The following is a 15,647-nucleotide window of genomic DNA, read 5'->3' on the forward strand; positions in this document are numbered from 1 at the left end:
CGACATTAACTCTAAAGAGACAGGGACCACCAGGGAATGTACATTATAACCCCTCGAGCAACACTCGTTCAGTCACTTTGCGACTCTTTGCGACCCCACAGACTGTAACCCACCAGGCTCCTCTGTCCATGGGATTCTCCAGGCAAGAATACTGGAGTGGGTTGCCATGCCCTCCTCCACGGGATCTTCCTGGATCAGAGATTGAACCCGGGTCTCCTACACTGGCAGGTGGATTCTTTTAACACTGAGCTACCAGCAAAGCAACCACTAAGAAAATGCAAGCAAGGATAACAGATACATTTAAAGGGAATTCTAAAACTCAACCACCTTTTAAACAAGGACAATCAGGCTACAAATAGCAAAATGATGGACATCATATCACATCACTAATTACAATAAACGTAGAGGATCAGACTCTCCAAAGAAAAGACAGAGATATTCAGAGTGCATTTTAAGAAGCGAGACCTAGTTGATACGCTGTTTATAAGAGACGTACTTTTAATACACAGATAAGCTGAAAGTACAGGGTGGGGAAAGACACGTACTGTCAGTAACTATGTCAACATCAGATCAAAGACACTTGAAGACGGAGTGTCCCCAGGAGTAAAGAGGGGCATTTCATGATAACAAAAGGGTCAATTTGTCACAAAGTCCTAACAGACACAAAGGTTTATGCGCTTCATAACAGAGCTTCGAGCTACATGTGGCAAGACTGGGCAGACGGAAGGGAGAGGCGGACAGAGGCCCAGGGAGCCTGCATGCGTGCGGGTCAGCATACAGACACAGGCCCCAGGCCAGCAGCCCCGGGCGTGCTCTGCACAAACCACCTACCGATCAAGAGAAAAACCCTGCCCCTCCGGAGCCGAGAGCTCCCGATGCTATCAGGTGAATGCGGGCAGCCGGGGAAGTCCCCTGCTCCTCGCTGCCTGCCGGGGGGTTCTTGGTGGTGAGTTTGGCTGCAAGAGGCATGTTGTTTCCAGCTGCTGATGGGTGACTAGGTAAGCTGAAACCGACCCTGGGCGTGTCAGGGGGCCGCTCTGGAGGTGGTCCCATCTCCCTCTGAGGTGGAGGTCATCTGCTCCCTAGGTGAGGTCACAGGGCGTCCGCACACCCGGACTCCTCCTGGCTGGTCCCGCTTGGGGCAACCCTCTGATCAGAGCATAGCAATGACCTTGAGTGTGGGAAGGCGGGGACTCACCTCTTTTCTCAGCTCGGAATACAGAGAAAATTTACACCCAGGAAACAAGTCCAATACTCAGTGATAATCACTGAATTACAATTCCCCAAACTTTACCTGGGATTCCCTGGTAGCTCAACTGGTAAAGAATCTGCCTGCAATGCAGGAGACCCCAGTTTGATTCCTGGGTTGGGAAGGTCTCCTGCAGAAGGGAATGGCTACACACTCCAGTATTCTTGGGCTTCCCTGGTGGCTCAGCTGATAATCCACGTGCAATTCAGGAGACCTGGGTTCGATCCCTGGGATGGGAAGATCCCTTAGAGAAGGGAACGGCAACCCACTATATAGTCCATGGGGTTGCAAAGAGTCAGACACGACTGAGCAACTTTCACTCATTCACTCAAACTTGACTTATTGCAAAGGGACGAAGTCCACTAGCAGATTAAATTGCTTTCCAGCAAAATTAAACATGTAACGAGAACAAACTAAATCTAGCCCCAGTGAAGTGTGCCTGCCTTGTTCATGCATAGCCACAAGTCTTATACACTCATTTTAAAACAGCAACCCAAGGTCTAAAAGTGTAAGCAGTGGAAGGAGTTCCTATTAAACCGCAGTTCAGCTCTGGTTAAAAAAATAATAACAGGGAACCAGGAAGTCACTGCGAATGAAAAGCAGAACAAGAGCCATTTGTCCCGGGAGGGACTGATGGAAGGTGAAGAGGAGAGGTGAGATTATCACTCATTATTTTTTGCTTCCACCTGAGGAGCCACAGCAGCACTGCACCAGAGAGGAGAGCGGGAGGAATGTCAACCCCACGCTCAGAAACCAGACTGGCTGGCAACACGCGATCAGGAACGGCACACATTCAGCAGGATGTGCAGGTCCATTATTTCATGGATAAGTGTTGGAATGTATCCTGAGGAAACAAGGATGAAGATGCACCTAGGTATTCAGCGATGAAGATACTGGGCTCCCTGGTGCCTCGGTCAGTAAAGAATTCGCCTGCAGTGCAGGGGACTCAGGTTCAACCCCTGGGTCAGGAAGATCCCTTGGAGAAAGGAATGACAACCCAGTCTGGGGAGATGCCATGGGTGGAGGAGCCTGGAAGGCTACAGTGCATGGGGTTGCAAGAGTCGGACACGACTTAGAGACTAAACCACCACTGCTATGAAGATACTGTTGAAGCTTTGTTTATGATACTAAAATGTATGAGGCTCTCCATAAATGTCCAGTGATAAGACATGATAAGAAATCACACACACACTCACACATACTCACACTCACACACACTCACACTCACACACACACACATCTATGCAGCAGGAAACTTGTTGCTGAAAAATGTGTATTTCTTACCCTGAATGATGTTTACCCTGGATTGTTGGAGGCGGGGCTAAGTTGAGAAACAAGACAGAATATTACATCCTGTAGAGTTCTAATAGTAAAATCTTTTTCCTTTTGGCCGTGCTGTTCGGCATGTGAGATCTAGCTCCCTGATCCGGGATCAAACCAGGGCCCCCTCCATTAGGAGTGCAGAGTCTTAACCACTGGACCACCAGGGAAGCACCATAGTTATGAGATCTTGTCCGTAAACTTACATGTGTACTTGTGCATATAAGGCGCTGGGGATGAGGGACTCAGAGGAGCCTCCCGAGAGGACCCAGCCAGGGGCGACCCCCAGGGACCCGAGAGCACTCTCGTAACCCAGCTGGCCTTTTGGCCAACGCTGGCGTTTGGTGTGCAAAGACCGTTGACATTCAGAAGTCAAGCACCGGGAGAGCAAGGAAGAGAGGTCATCGAGGACGAAGGAAAGAAAAAGAAGCTTAAAGGGCAGATGACTCGTAGCAAGGGCCTTGCAGCCCCACAGGTGGTGCTGAGCGCGGCAGCTGAGGAGCCGGGAGGAGGGCCCCTCGGTCTCTCTCTCTCGTCGCTGTAACCAGGGGCCCCAGAAGGCAGACTCTGCAGTCACCAGAGGCAGAACGGAAAACCAGGTCACGGTCAGGTGTGCCTGCTTCTTCTTTTTGCCCACATTTAAACAACTGCGGTCAAACATATATAAAATGTACCATTTCAACGGCTTTTAAGTGCACCATTCAGCAGTATGAAGCACATTTATGTCGTTCCGTAACCATCACCACCATCCATCTCCAGAACCTTCCTAAATTGTAACCCTGTCTCCATTAAACACCAGCCCCTGGTAACCACCATCTTAAGTGTGCTTAGTCGCTCAGTCGTGTCCGACTCTCTGTGACCCCGCGGACTGCAGCCCTCCAGGCTCCTCTGTCCATGGCATTGCCCAGGCAAGAACACTGGAGTAGGTTGCCATGCCCTTCTCCAGGGGAGCTTCCCCACCCAGGGATGGAACCCATGTCTCCTGCATTGGCAGACAGATTTTTTACCACTGAGCCCCCCTGGGAAGCCCAACCACCACCTGCTTTCCACAAATGTGACTCCTCCTGGGACCTCATATAAGTGAATCTCAAATGTTCTTGGGGCTCTTCACTTCAGCATAACGTCCTCAAGGTCCATCCCTGATGGTGCAGGTGACAGGATATCCTCACAAGTCCTTGTGAGGACCACAGCTTGTTTGCCCATCATCCATCGCTGGGCACGTATGTCCCTTCCACCCCTTGCTATTGTGAAGAGCGCTGCCGTGAGCACAGAGAACAGACATCTGTTCCAACTCCTGCTTTCCCTCTTTTTCAGATATAAATCCGGAAGTGGAATTGCTGAATTGTATGGTAATTCCGTATTTAATTTTTGACAAGTCACTCTTCTGTTTTCCATGACGATGGTACCCCTGTACGTTACCACCACCAAGGCACAGGGTTCCGAGTCTCCACATCCTCGCCAACACCGGTTCTCTGTCGTTGTTTTTAATCATAGCCAACCTCGTGGGCGTGAGCTGGCATGTCACGATGGGGTTGACTTGAGCTTCCCTGGTGATTAGTGGTGCTGAGCCTGTTTTTGTGGGCTCGTTGGCCAACGGTATGTCTCCTTTGCTTCCTCCATCTTGTATACACAATCCTGTTGAAATCTGCTTGGGTCCAGAAGCCCGCGTATCCAACTGCCTTCCCACTGTCAGCCACTTACTGCCCACGGCCCCCTAGACGTTCATGTTTGACAATACATCCACTCCTCTCCCCGCCCCCGACCCCACAGCCTGAGCTCCTTCTTCTCCAGGATCCAGGGGCACGAGCTGGATGGAGGCACTGCCACCCGGACCCACGGGGAGCCTCTGCGTCCCCAGGAAATTCCAGGAAACCTTCCTGTTAGGCGCCCGGCAGCCTCTGTCCTCCCCGCGTTCCTACCATCACCCACTTTGTCCCCTGAGCTCCATGTCTCCTGTCTTCCCAGCTCACCCCAAGCCTGGCTGGAAAACACGAGGTAATTTTTTTACTTTTTCTCTTTCTTGTTCATCTTGAACAAGGGCGCATATGAATGCCCTTTTTTTTTGTTTAAAGATTTTGTTGCCGGAAAGTGATGAGGGATTAAAAGCAACAAGCAAAGCAAGCCCAAACAGTAGAGGCACTGTCCCCAGGCTATAACTGTTGCTCAGGCCTTTGCATCTTTGGCCCTGAGGCCCGGGGTCTCTGCCCCACCTCGTCTCCCAGCTGAGGCCAAACGTGAGACAAGATGCCCCCTCCTCCCTCACAGACTCTGGCCCGAAAGGCCACGTGGCAGGGGTCATGGGCTCCGTGCTCCCTGAGACCTTTCAGCAGCTGGCTCACGTGGACGGGCCACAGCCTCGACCAGCTGCACCCCGGGGATCCGGGGCCTGGAGGGGAGGAAGGACACAGCAAACCCCACATTCTGCCCCAGGCTCCCAGACCATGGCTCCCCTCCACCCCACCACGTGAGCCAGCACCGTGCTGTGGCTCGTCTCCCCACACAGCTACTGCTGCACCTGGTCTGGGCCCACCCAGGTATCCAGTCTGATCATCTCCTGGAGCAGACAATGTGAGCGTCACCTCCCCACCCCGGCCCCGAGCTCGCGGGACACCCCACATCTGGAGCGGCAGGCACCCTAGGGCCGCACCAAGTGTCTCCAAACAGAAATTCATTTCTGCTAACATTTACCAAACAGGTTGACAGGGGCACCTCTGCTCAGCCTGACCATCAGGTGCGGGCCACACCTGAAGTGCCGTGTCCAGGCACACGTGGGCACACCACCGTGAGGAGCGTGACGGTGGCACCATCCATTGTGTCCAGTCCAGAGCACTGCAGGCCCTGGCGTGCCTTATAGGTAACCCTAACCTATAGGTGTGCCTGTCTGCTGTTGCTTCCTGGGGCCTCTGGAACAAAGACAAACCTAGACAGCATGTTAAAGACCAGAGACATCACTTCGCTGACAAAGGTCTGTATAGTCAAAGGTATGGTTTTTCCAGTAGTCAGGTATGGATGTGAGAGTTGGACTATAAAGAAACCTGAGCGCCGAAGAATTGGTGCTTCCGAACTGTGGTGCTGGAGAAGCCCCTTGAGGGTCCCTTGGACTGCAAGGAGATCCAACCAGTCCACTCTAAAGGAGATCAGTCCTGAATATTCACTGGAAGGAATGATGGTGAAGCTGAAGCTCCGATACTTTGGCAACATGATGCAAAGAGCAGACTCATTGGAAAAGACCCGATGCTGGGAAAGACTGAAGGCGGGAGGAGAAGGGGACGACAGAGGATGAGATGGTGGGATGGCATCACCCACTGGATGGACATGAGTGTGAGCAAGCTCTGGGAGATGGTGAAGGACAGGGAACCCTGGCGTGCTGCAGTCCATGGGGTTACAAAGAGTCAGACACGACTGAGCAACTGAACAGCAACAGATACCTCTTCTCTCACAGTTCTGGAGGGCAGAAGTCTGAACTTGAGGTGCATCAGACCGTGCTCCCTCTGGAGGCCCTGGGGGAGGGTCCCTCTTGCCCCCTCGAGCTGCAGGGGCCCAGGGCCGCCCTCGGCTTCCTGGGCTCACAGCCGCACCCTCCCTCGGCTCTCTTCCATCACGGCCTGGCCTTCCCAGGCATCTCCTCTCTCCGTGGCTCTTCCCCTCTTATGAGGACACCATCGTGCTGGGTTAAGGGCCAGCCCTGCTCCGGGATGACCTCATCATGACTAATCACAGCTGCAGTGACCCAGTTTCCAAAGAAATCCTGTATTTGTCTTCTGAGGTCCCAGGAAGAACCTGAATGTGGGGGGACACTCTGGCCCAGGGCATCCTCTCAGCTACAAGCCCACCACCCCCCAAGTCACGGGGCCTCGAGGGTGGGCCCAGGCCTCCTGCACAGACCCTCTGGCCTAAGCAAGTCCACCTCAGAGGAGCCGACCCGCCCGGCCTCCACCTCTCTGACCCCTGACCCCGTGGTCTGGGTGACTCCTCTGCACCACAGCCGCCGCCCAACCCCAGGGCCGCTCTGTGACTTGTGACCGTCTGCAGCTGCTGTCCCTCTGAATCTTCCTGTCTGCCTGGAGTCTCTCCTCCTCCAGACTCTCTATCCAGTAACGTGTGTGTAGGGGCCGGTTCATGCCAATGGACAGAGGACAGATCCCCGCACGGAGGAGGGAACGCCGAGTTCTCTGCCTGACCCCCCGTCCTGGGAGGGCAGGGGGGTGGTCACTGTCCCTCCCTGAGCCCACTCAGCTTCCTCCTGGCCCTGTTTGGACTCTGAGAGCGCCACGAACCACTCCTCAATGTGCCACCCTTCCAGCCCTGGGGTTCTTCCTTTGTTCCACCCGGAAAAGCCCAGCTTCTCAAGCCTGGGATGCTGGCACAATGGACTCACCTCACCACCCTGCAGACCTTGTGGAGTCACGCCCTAAAAGGTGGAGGAGGCCCCCAGGCTGAAACCAGACTGCTCTCAGTCCAGCAGCTCCTCCTTCCTCCCCAACACCTCCCACACGCCTGAAACCCTGGCGGGCAGGCCCACCCGGTGGCCCACCCACCTGGCCCCAGGCCTCCCTTAGGGCACCCTCCTGGGGACAGCAAACATTCTCACCCAACCTCTGTCCAGCCTCTGCAGGCTCCTTGGGGGAATTGCCCACACTTTCTCCTCTTTCTTTCTCCCTTTGTCTACTGGACTCTTCCATCAGCGCCGAAAAACGGGTCTCTCTGAAGACCACGCTCCGCTCCAGCCTGGTTCTCCCCTCCTCATCCACACCTGCCTCCTCATGAAGCACCAGCGTGACTCTTTGCCATGCCCCCAGCCCACATCGCTGCATCTTTCCGCCAGGAGCGAGCCTTTGTCCCTGCTGACTCCCCTTCCTGGAACACACTTCCTTGGATTTCTTCTTCTTCTTTTTTTTTTTTAACATGGAAGAGATGTCTGTAAAGTTTGCGTGTAATCCTTGCTCAGGGGCCACGCTGATCTCTACATCCTCCCAGGTTAGTGGGCGTGCTGCCAAAGGGAGCGCCTCCCTGGCTTTCTCAACCATCCTTTCTTCCTACTGTGGGACCTTCCACCCCACTGCCCCCTGCCGCCTCTTGGCCTCCTCTCCACCCCCAGGCCGTCATGTCTTCATCCTTCGTCCCACGCGCTCTGCCTTGGCCCATCCTTGCCAGTGGCTCCAGTCACCGTAGGCAGTGGTTTCAGTGAGACTCACCAACAGCTTTCCACATCAAAGCCATTTGAAACAGGAGGGCAGGGGGCAGGGCACAACTTTTGAAGGAATGACACAGTCCAAGGCCACGACAGAAACTGATTAGAATCAAGTCCATCCAAGATGGAAGACAAGTCGACTAGACCTTGATCCTCAGTATAAGCTCCTTGTAACACATCAGCGAGCTAAACGACACACCCAGGGGTGCCATGACAGTTCCAAGGTCAACCATCAAAGATCAAAAGGGAGGTGGTGGCCCAATTCCTGGAAATCTCCACCCCATTCCCAAAATATTGCTGCTCTTGTTCAGTTGCTAAGTCAGGTCCAACTCTTTGTGACCCCATGCCCAAATTATTAATAGTTGGAATAATCTTCCTGCTCATTAGCCTATGAAATCACCCAGCCCATAAAAGCTAACTACAGCACATTTTGAGAAGTACCCACCCTCTGTGATGGCGCACACTGTGTCTGTGGAGTGGGTTTCTCTCTGAATAAACCCACTTCTTACCTCTCACTGTGTCTCTCGCTGAATTCTCTCTGCGATGAGACACCCAGAACCTGAACCACGTCTGTGATCTCAGGCGGAAGGCCATAGTTTTGGCTCAGCTTGAGTCCTGGAACATGGGTTCAGGGTTTCCCGGGTGGCGCTAGTGGTAAAGAACCAGCCTGCCAGTGAAGGATATAAGAGACTCGGGTTCCATCCCTGGATCAGAAGATTCCCTGGAGGAGGGCATGGCAACCCACTCCAGTATTCTTGCCTGGAGAATCCCATGGACAGAGGAGCCTGGTAGGCTATTGCACAGAGTCGGACACGACTGAGTGACTTAGCACACATGCTCACGGGTTCAAGTCCCAGTCTGAGGTAAAGGGCTTCCGGCATCTCTCCTGAATCTTCTGTTCCCTTTCTGAGTGACTCTGATCTGCCTGGACATACAGCAGCAGCCCTGGCCCCCTCCCACCACTGCCGAAACTGAGCTGTGCTCACTGTTGGCATGGACCCTGGCTGCCCAGTGGACACACGGGGGCGTTGAGTACCAGTCAGGACAGCAGAGGACACAGTGACTGTGAGGAAGAGGTGACCAGCCAGAGAAGGGAGTCAGAAGGCTAAAAGATACTCTTTCTTTTCTCCAAAAACATGTTTCTTTCTTGCAAAACATGTTTCTCCATAACCCATATGGGTGACATTGTTGGCATGACCAGCCCAGGGGATGGGTTTTTGTTGGGCTCCAAAAATCACTGCAGATGGTGACTGCACCCATGAAAATAAAAGATGCTTGCTCCTTGGGAGAAAAGCTATGACAACAACAAACCTAGACAACATATTAAAAAGCAAAGATATTACTTTACCAATAAAAGTCTATCTAGTCAAAGCTATGGTTTTTCCAGTAGTAAAGTATGGATGTGAGAGTTGGACTGTAAAGAAAGCTGAGCACCAAAGAACCAATGCTTTTGAACTGTGGTGCTGGAGAAGACTCTTGAGAGTCCCTTGAACTGCAAGGAGATCCAACCAGTCCATCTTAAAGGAAATCAGTCCTGAATATTCATTGGAAGGATTGATGATGAACCTGAAGCTCCAATACTTTGGCCACCTGATGTGAAGAACTGACTCATTGGAAAAGACCCTGATGCTGGAAAAGATTGAAGGCAGGAGGAGAAGGGGACGACAGAGGATGAGATGGTTGGATGGCATCATCGACTCGATGGATATGAGTTTGGGTAAGCTCCGGGAGTTGATGGACAGGGAAGTCTGGCGTGCTGCAGTCCATGGGGTGGCAAAGAGTCAGACGCAAGTGACTGAACTGAACTGAACTGAGGGCTGGGGAGTGGAGGCTGGCAGGGTGGGGTGAAGAAGGATAAAGGGAATGATGTCTAGGCACAGTTTCTTTTTGGGTTGATGAAATGTTCTCAAATTGACTGGGGCTTCCCTGGTGGCTCAGATGGTAAAGAATCTGCCTGCAATGCAAGAGAACCGGGTTTGATCCCTGGGTCAGGAAGATCCCCTGGAGAAGGGAATGGCTACACACTCCAGTATTCTTGCCTGGAGAATCCCATGGACAGAGGAGTCTGGTGGGCTACAGTCCATGGGGTCACAAAAGTTGGACACAACTGAACGACTTTCACTTTCTTCTCAAATTGATTGTGGTGATGGTTTCACAATTCTGTGGATTTACTAAATGCTATTGAATTGTACAGTTTAAATGGGTGAATTACATGGTTTGTGAATTTTATCTCAATAAAGCTGTTAAAGAGTGATGATGTAGTCAATGCTGACTCAAAGATACTCACAAGCTCCAAAGAACTAATTCCACTGTATATGAAGTATTATTCTCCTTGTGTTTTGTTTTAAACACTCATACGTGAATAGGAAAAATATCTGAAAATACCCCCAAGAAGTTACAGTGAGTATCTCTAGGTGATGGCATTATGGATTTAAATATATATTTTCATATACTTTCTGTATGTTTTATAATAGGCACGTAATCTCTATTGAAAAATACTATACTTAATCATCTACCCTATTTTAAAAAATAGATTATTTAAATAGGTTATTTTTAAATGGCTATTAATGTTATCAAAAGTATATCATGAATAGAGACTAAAGTCCACAGATTGCTCACTGCATACACAACATCTCAAAGTCCTTAGAACACGTCCCCCTGCCCCCCCAATACACACCCCCATGATCCCACGATTTGTCTGTGTTCAGAAGACCTACTCAGCATCATGCCCTCAGTGGCTAATCTGGGGAGACAGCACAGCACTGGGCTTAGTTCGTAAGCGAAGGTAAACTCCCCTTGTGTAACAGCACATCTATAATTGAGAACTGTAATAAATGGTATTCTCATGAGCACATTTCCTCCGATACTCTACTCCAAGTCACTGGCTGGGGCTGGAGAGAACAGATCCCATTATGGTCAACAGAAAGACTCCATCGGTAACAGCCTCACTGCAGATGTTGGCATTTCAAACCATCAAAATACCTGGATATGGTTTCTGGTAGCAAGGCTCCAGTCTCCAAGGCAGTAAACTCAGCTCCTTCCATTGTCGTTCCCTGGACTGACTTCTTCATTCATGGGCCCAGACTCCACAGGCATTTAGCTTACTCAAACTCATCACTGGGGGTGCAGTGATGAATACCAGGTGAAGGCGAGGTCACACTGACAGCCCTAGCTGCTGCTGCTGCTGCTAAGTCGCTCAGCCGTGTCCAACTCTTAGCGACCCCATGGACTACAGCCTACCAGGCTCCTCCATCCACGGGATTTTCCAGGCAAGAGTACTGGAGTGGGTTGCCATTGCCTTCTCCAGACAGCCCTAGCAAGATCTGGCAAAACGCAACCCATGGGCACCCCTCCTGCCTTCTCCCATATCCGAGGGGTCTCTGTGTGACTCCAGGAGGACCCTGGTTCAGAGTGTCACACGGAGAGGGGATGGAGAGGCAGAGGAAGGGCGGTATTAACATCGGCTTGGGTGGAGAGAGGAAGGCAACTGAGTGAACAGACCTTGATATGCCAATTACCTAGCGGAAGTGACAGCAGTCTCCCAGACAGCAGAGAGACAATGCAGGAGCCCATACCATTTTTATAAGGCATGTACTTGGTATTAAAACAAAGATACTGGGATAGTCTGGATGGCCAGGCAGAATGGCAGAGGGAAGAAAGATGAAGAAAACAATCTCAGATCCCGCAAGACAGGTACACTGCAATCTGCGCTGTCGAGAATGCCTGGGGAGAGCAACTTGGTAGCTAAACACTGACCTGTCACCTCGTTGTCTTAAGCCTCACACATCTGAAAATCCCAGGTTTTAAAAGCGGATGTGCGAAAGAGAAGCTTCCTGCATTTTCTGGGGTTTCCCTGTTGAATCCATGGCACGCCTACATTTCAGAGTCATGGCCTGAGGTTAAGAGCTTCATTTATATCAGTGCTTCCTGACCTATGTGCATGGGACTTGAGCCAGACGGTGGAGTAGGGGAAACCCAGCATAGGCTTCTGATGGTTGAAGAAGGAATGACTCTCAGTTACACAGCATCCCATCATATTAGTGTGCCATCATTTATTGAGCCAGTTTCCCGTCAGTTGATAACTGGGCCGGCTTTTTGGAACTTTGTGGGTCCCAATGTTACTGTAATGGTATGTATGTGTGTGTGTGTGTGTGTGTGTGTATACACACACATATATATATTACATGCATATATACACATATATATATATTACATGCATATATGTGTATATATACATGTACTCTTTGTGACCCCGTGGGGTGTAGCCCACCTGGATCCTCTGTCCATGGGATTTCCCAGGCAAGAATACTGCACAGGTGGCTGTTGCGTTTTCCAGGGGATCTTCCTGACCCAGGGACAGAACTTGAGTCTCCTGCAATGGCAGGAGGATTCTTTACCACTGAGCCACCTGGGAGGCCCACAGACATCCTTGCTGTTGTTGTGAACAGCAACGGACTGCTGTTCGGTCACTAAGTTGTGCCTGACTCTTTGCGACCACATAGACTGTAGCACGCCAGGCTTCCCTGTTCTTCACTATCTGCCAGCGCTTGCTCAAACTCACACCCATTGAGTCGGTGATGCCATCCAACCACCTTATCCTCTGTCACCTCATCCTTCTCCTGCCTTCAATCTTCCCCAGCATCAGGGTCTTTTCCAATGAGTCAGCTCTTTGCATCAGGTGGCTAAAGTATTGGAGCTTCAGCATCAGTCTTTCCAATGAATATTCAGGGCTGATTTCCTTTAGGATTGACTGGTTTGACCTCCTTGCAGTCCAAGGACTCTCAAGAGTCTTCTCCAACACCACAGTTCTAAAGCATCAGTTCTTCGGCGCTTAGCCTTCTCTACAGTCCAATTCTCATATCCATACATGACTACTGGAAAAACCACAGCTTTGACTATACATCCCTTTATTTACAAAGTGACGTCTCTGCCTTTTAATATGCTGTCTACGTTTGTCATAGCTTTCCTTCCAAAGAGCATCTTCTAATTTCATGCCTGCAGTCACTGTCCACAGTGATTTTGGAGCCCAAGAAAATAAAATCTGTCACTGTTTCCACTTTTCCCCCCATCTATTTGTCATATGATAATATATATTATATGTGTGTGTAGTGGCTCAGCAGTAAAAAAATCCTCCTTCAATGCAGAAGACACAAGTTCAATGCCTGGGTTGGGAAGACCCCTTGGAGGAAGGCATGGCAACCCACTTCAGTATTCTTGCCTGGAGAATCCCACGACTGAGGGGCCTGGCAGGCTACAGTCCACGGTGTCGAAAAGAGTCAGACATGACTGAATTGACTGAGCATACACGATGGTATGATCACTCACCTAGAGCCAGACATCCTGGAATGTGAAGTGGGCCTTAGAAAGCATCACTACAAACAAAGCTAGTGGAGGTGATGGAATTCCAGTTGAGCTATTCCAAATCCTGAAAGATGATGCTATAAAAGTGCTGCACTCAATACGCCAGCAAATTTGGAAAACTCAGCAGTGGCCACGGGACTGGAAAAGGTCAGTTTTCATTCCAATCCCAAAGAAAGACAATGCCAAAGAATGCTCAAACTACCGCACAATTGCACTCATCTCACACGCTAGTAAAGTAATGCTCAAAATTCTCCAAGCCAGGCTTCAGCAATATGTAAACCGTGAACTTCCTGATGTTCAAGCTGGTTTTAGAATAGGCAGAGGAACCAGAGATCAAATTGCCAACATCCGCTGGATCATGGAAAAAGCAAGAGAGTTCCAGAAAAACATCTATTTCTGTTTTATTGACTATGCCAAAGCCTTTGACTGTGTGGATCACAACAAACTGGAAAATTCTGAAAGAGATGGGAATACCAGACCACCTGACCTGCCTCTTGAGAAACCTATATGCAGGTCAGGAAGCAACAGTTAGAACTAGACATGGAACAATAGACTGGTTCCAAATAGGAAAAGGAGTACATCAAGGCTGTATATTGTCACCCTGCTTATTTAACTTTTATGCAGAGTACATCATGAGAAACGCTGGACTGGACGAAACACAAGCTGGAATCAAGATTGCCGGGAGAAATATCAATAACCTCAGATATGCAGATGACACCACCCTTATGGCAGAAAGTGAAGAGGAACTAAAGAGCCTCTTGATGAAAGTGAAAGAGGAGAGTGAAAAAGTTGGCTTAAAGCTCAACATTCAGAAAACGAAGATCATGGCATCCGGTCCCATCACTTCATGGGAAATAGATGAGTTAACAGTGGAAACAGTGTCAGACTTTATTTTTTGAGGCTCCAAAATCACTGCAGATGGTGACTGCAGCCATGAAATTAAAAGACGCTTACTGCTTGGAAGGAAAGTTATGACCAACCTAGATAGCATATCGAAAAGCAGAGACATTACTTTGCCAACAAAGGTCCATCTAGTCAAGGCTATGGTTTTTCCTGTGGTCATGTATGGATGTGAGAGTTGGACTTTGAAGAAAGCTGAGTGCCAAAGAATTGATGCTTTTGAACTGTGGTGTTGGAGAAGACTCCTGAGAGTCCCTTGGACTGCAAGGAGATCCAACCAGTCCATTCTGAAGGAGATCAGCCCTGGGTGTTCTTCGGAGGGAATGATGCTAAAGCTGAAGTTCCAGTACTTTGGCCACCTCGTGTGAAGAGTTGACTGATTGGAAAGGACTCTGATGCTGGGAGGGATTGGGGGCAGGAGGAAAAGGGGACGACAGAGGATGAGATGGCTGGATGGCATCACTGACTCGATGGACGTGAGTCTGAGTGAACTCCAGGAGTTGGTGATGGACAGGGAGGCCTGGCGTGCTGCAATTCATGGGGTCGCAAAGAGTCGGACACGACTGAGCGACTGAACTGAACTGAACTGAACTGATATATACCTACAGGGAAACATATCTCCATGGACTTATGCAGGAAATGGAAAGAATGGCCAGGATCCCAATTCCCTTAAGTCAAAAAAGCTTTGAACTTTTGGGAACAAAGTACATAGTGGTGACCAGGGCAGAGAGGGGAAAACCTGTCCTGCCCACCCAACAGGCAGAGCAGAAGATGGAAGACTCTTCTGCGCACACTCCTGCTTTGGCTGGGCCAGGCTCAAGCAATGGAAAATAAGTCACATTATTAGCAAATGCTGTCTTGATTGAACATAAGCATTCAAAAGCAGTTTTGGTTATAATCCAGTGTCAACAAGTCTTTTACGCTTTTATAGAAGTAGATTAGGTGAGGTTCATGCCAGGTTGGCACCTTGGACCGGGGTAGTGGGGGGGAGTAAGCGGGGAGGCGGCGGTGTATGACATCCACACAACCAGGCTGTGTCTAGCCAGTCAGGCAGAAGAGATTTAGAGAAACCAGTTCTGACCCTGGGATAACAGGAAATGTCTACTGAGCACTTCTCAAGTTACCTAGTGAAACATCCTTATGGGCCAGGAGAGTAAGCACACCCCCTGAAAGCATTACTTTTCCTTGAAGTCTCTGGATTATCGTTCGTGTGAATCCCATCCTCACCTCCACCCCCAAAACGAAGTTTGAGAAATGTTGGTGCCTCAGGAAGGCTTTTTTAATCTTCTGGCATTAAGTCAGAAACCCCAGTGTTGAAGAGATCACACAATATGGCATTTCACATTGCCTAAGCCTGTAGGGTCTCTTGGGTGTGAGCGGATTTGCTATTTAGAGCACAAACTTCCTCTCAATCTCTGCTCACCCGCAGACAGTGGGAAAAGGCCGGAGTTTTTCTACTGTTGTTCAAGGACATTTTAAATAATACAATCTTGCTCAACGAGATGTGAGTTTTCAGTTGGCATGGGGCCTGCCCTCCTGTTTAGATGGCCAGACTCATGTGGCAAACAGGATATAAATATATGACATCAACAAGATAAAATAATCTCTTATTTTTATCCCAAGTGG

At 50.0% G+C, this 15,647-nt stretch overlaps 1 non-coding gene across 1 annotated transcript; it reads right to left on the reverse strand.

Annotated features, from left to right (window-relative positions):
* Window positions 1-2,666: 2,666 nt before the first annotated feature.
* On the reverse strand, window positions 2,667-2,739 carry TRNAR-CCU (transfer RNA arginine (anticodon CCU)). The gene has a single exon. It is a non-coding gene; the product is annotated as a tRNA-Arg (tRNA).
* Between the last annotated feature and the right edge of the window lie 12,908 nt (window positions 2,740-15,647).

This window comes from Bos javanicus, chromosome 4 (assembly GCF_032452875.1).
Source record: "Bos javanicus breed banteng chromosome 4, ARS-OSU_banteng_1.0, whole genome shotgun sequence".
Classification (NCBI taxonomy): Eukaryota; Metazoa; Chordata; class Mammalia; order Artiodactyla; family Bovidae; genus Bos; species Bos javanicus.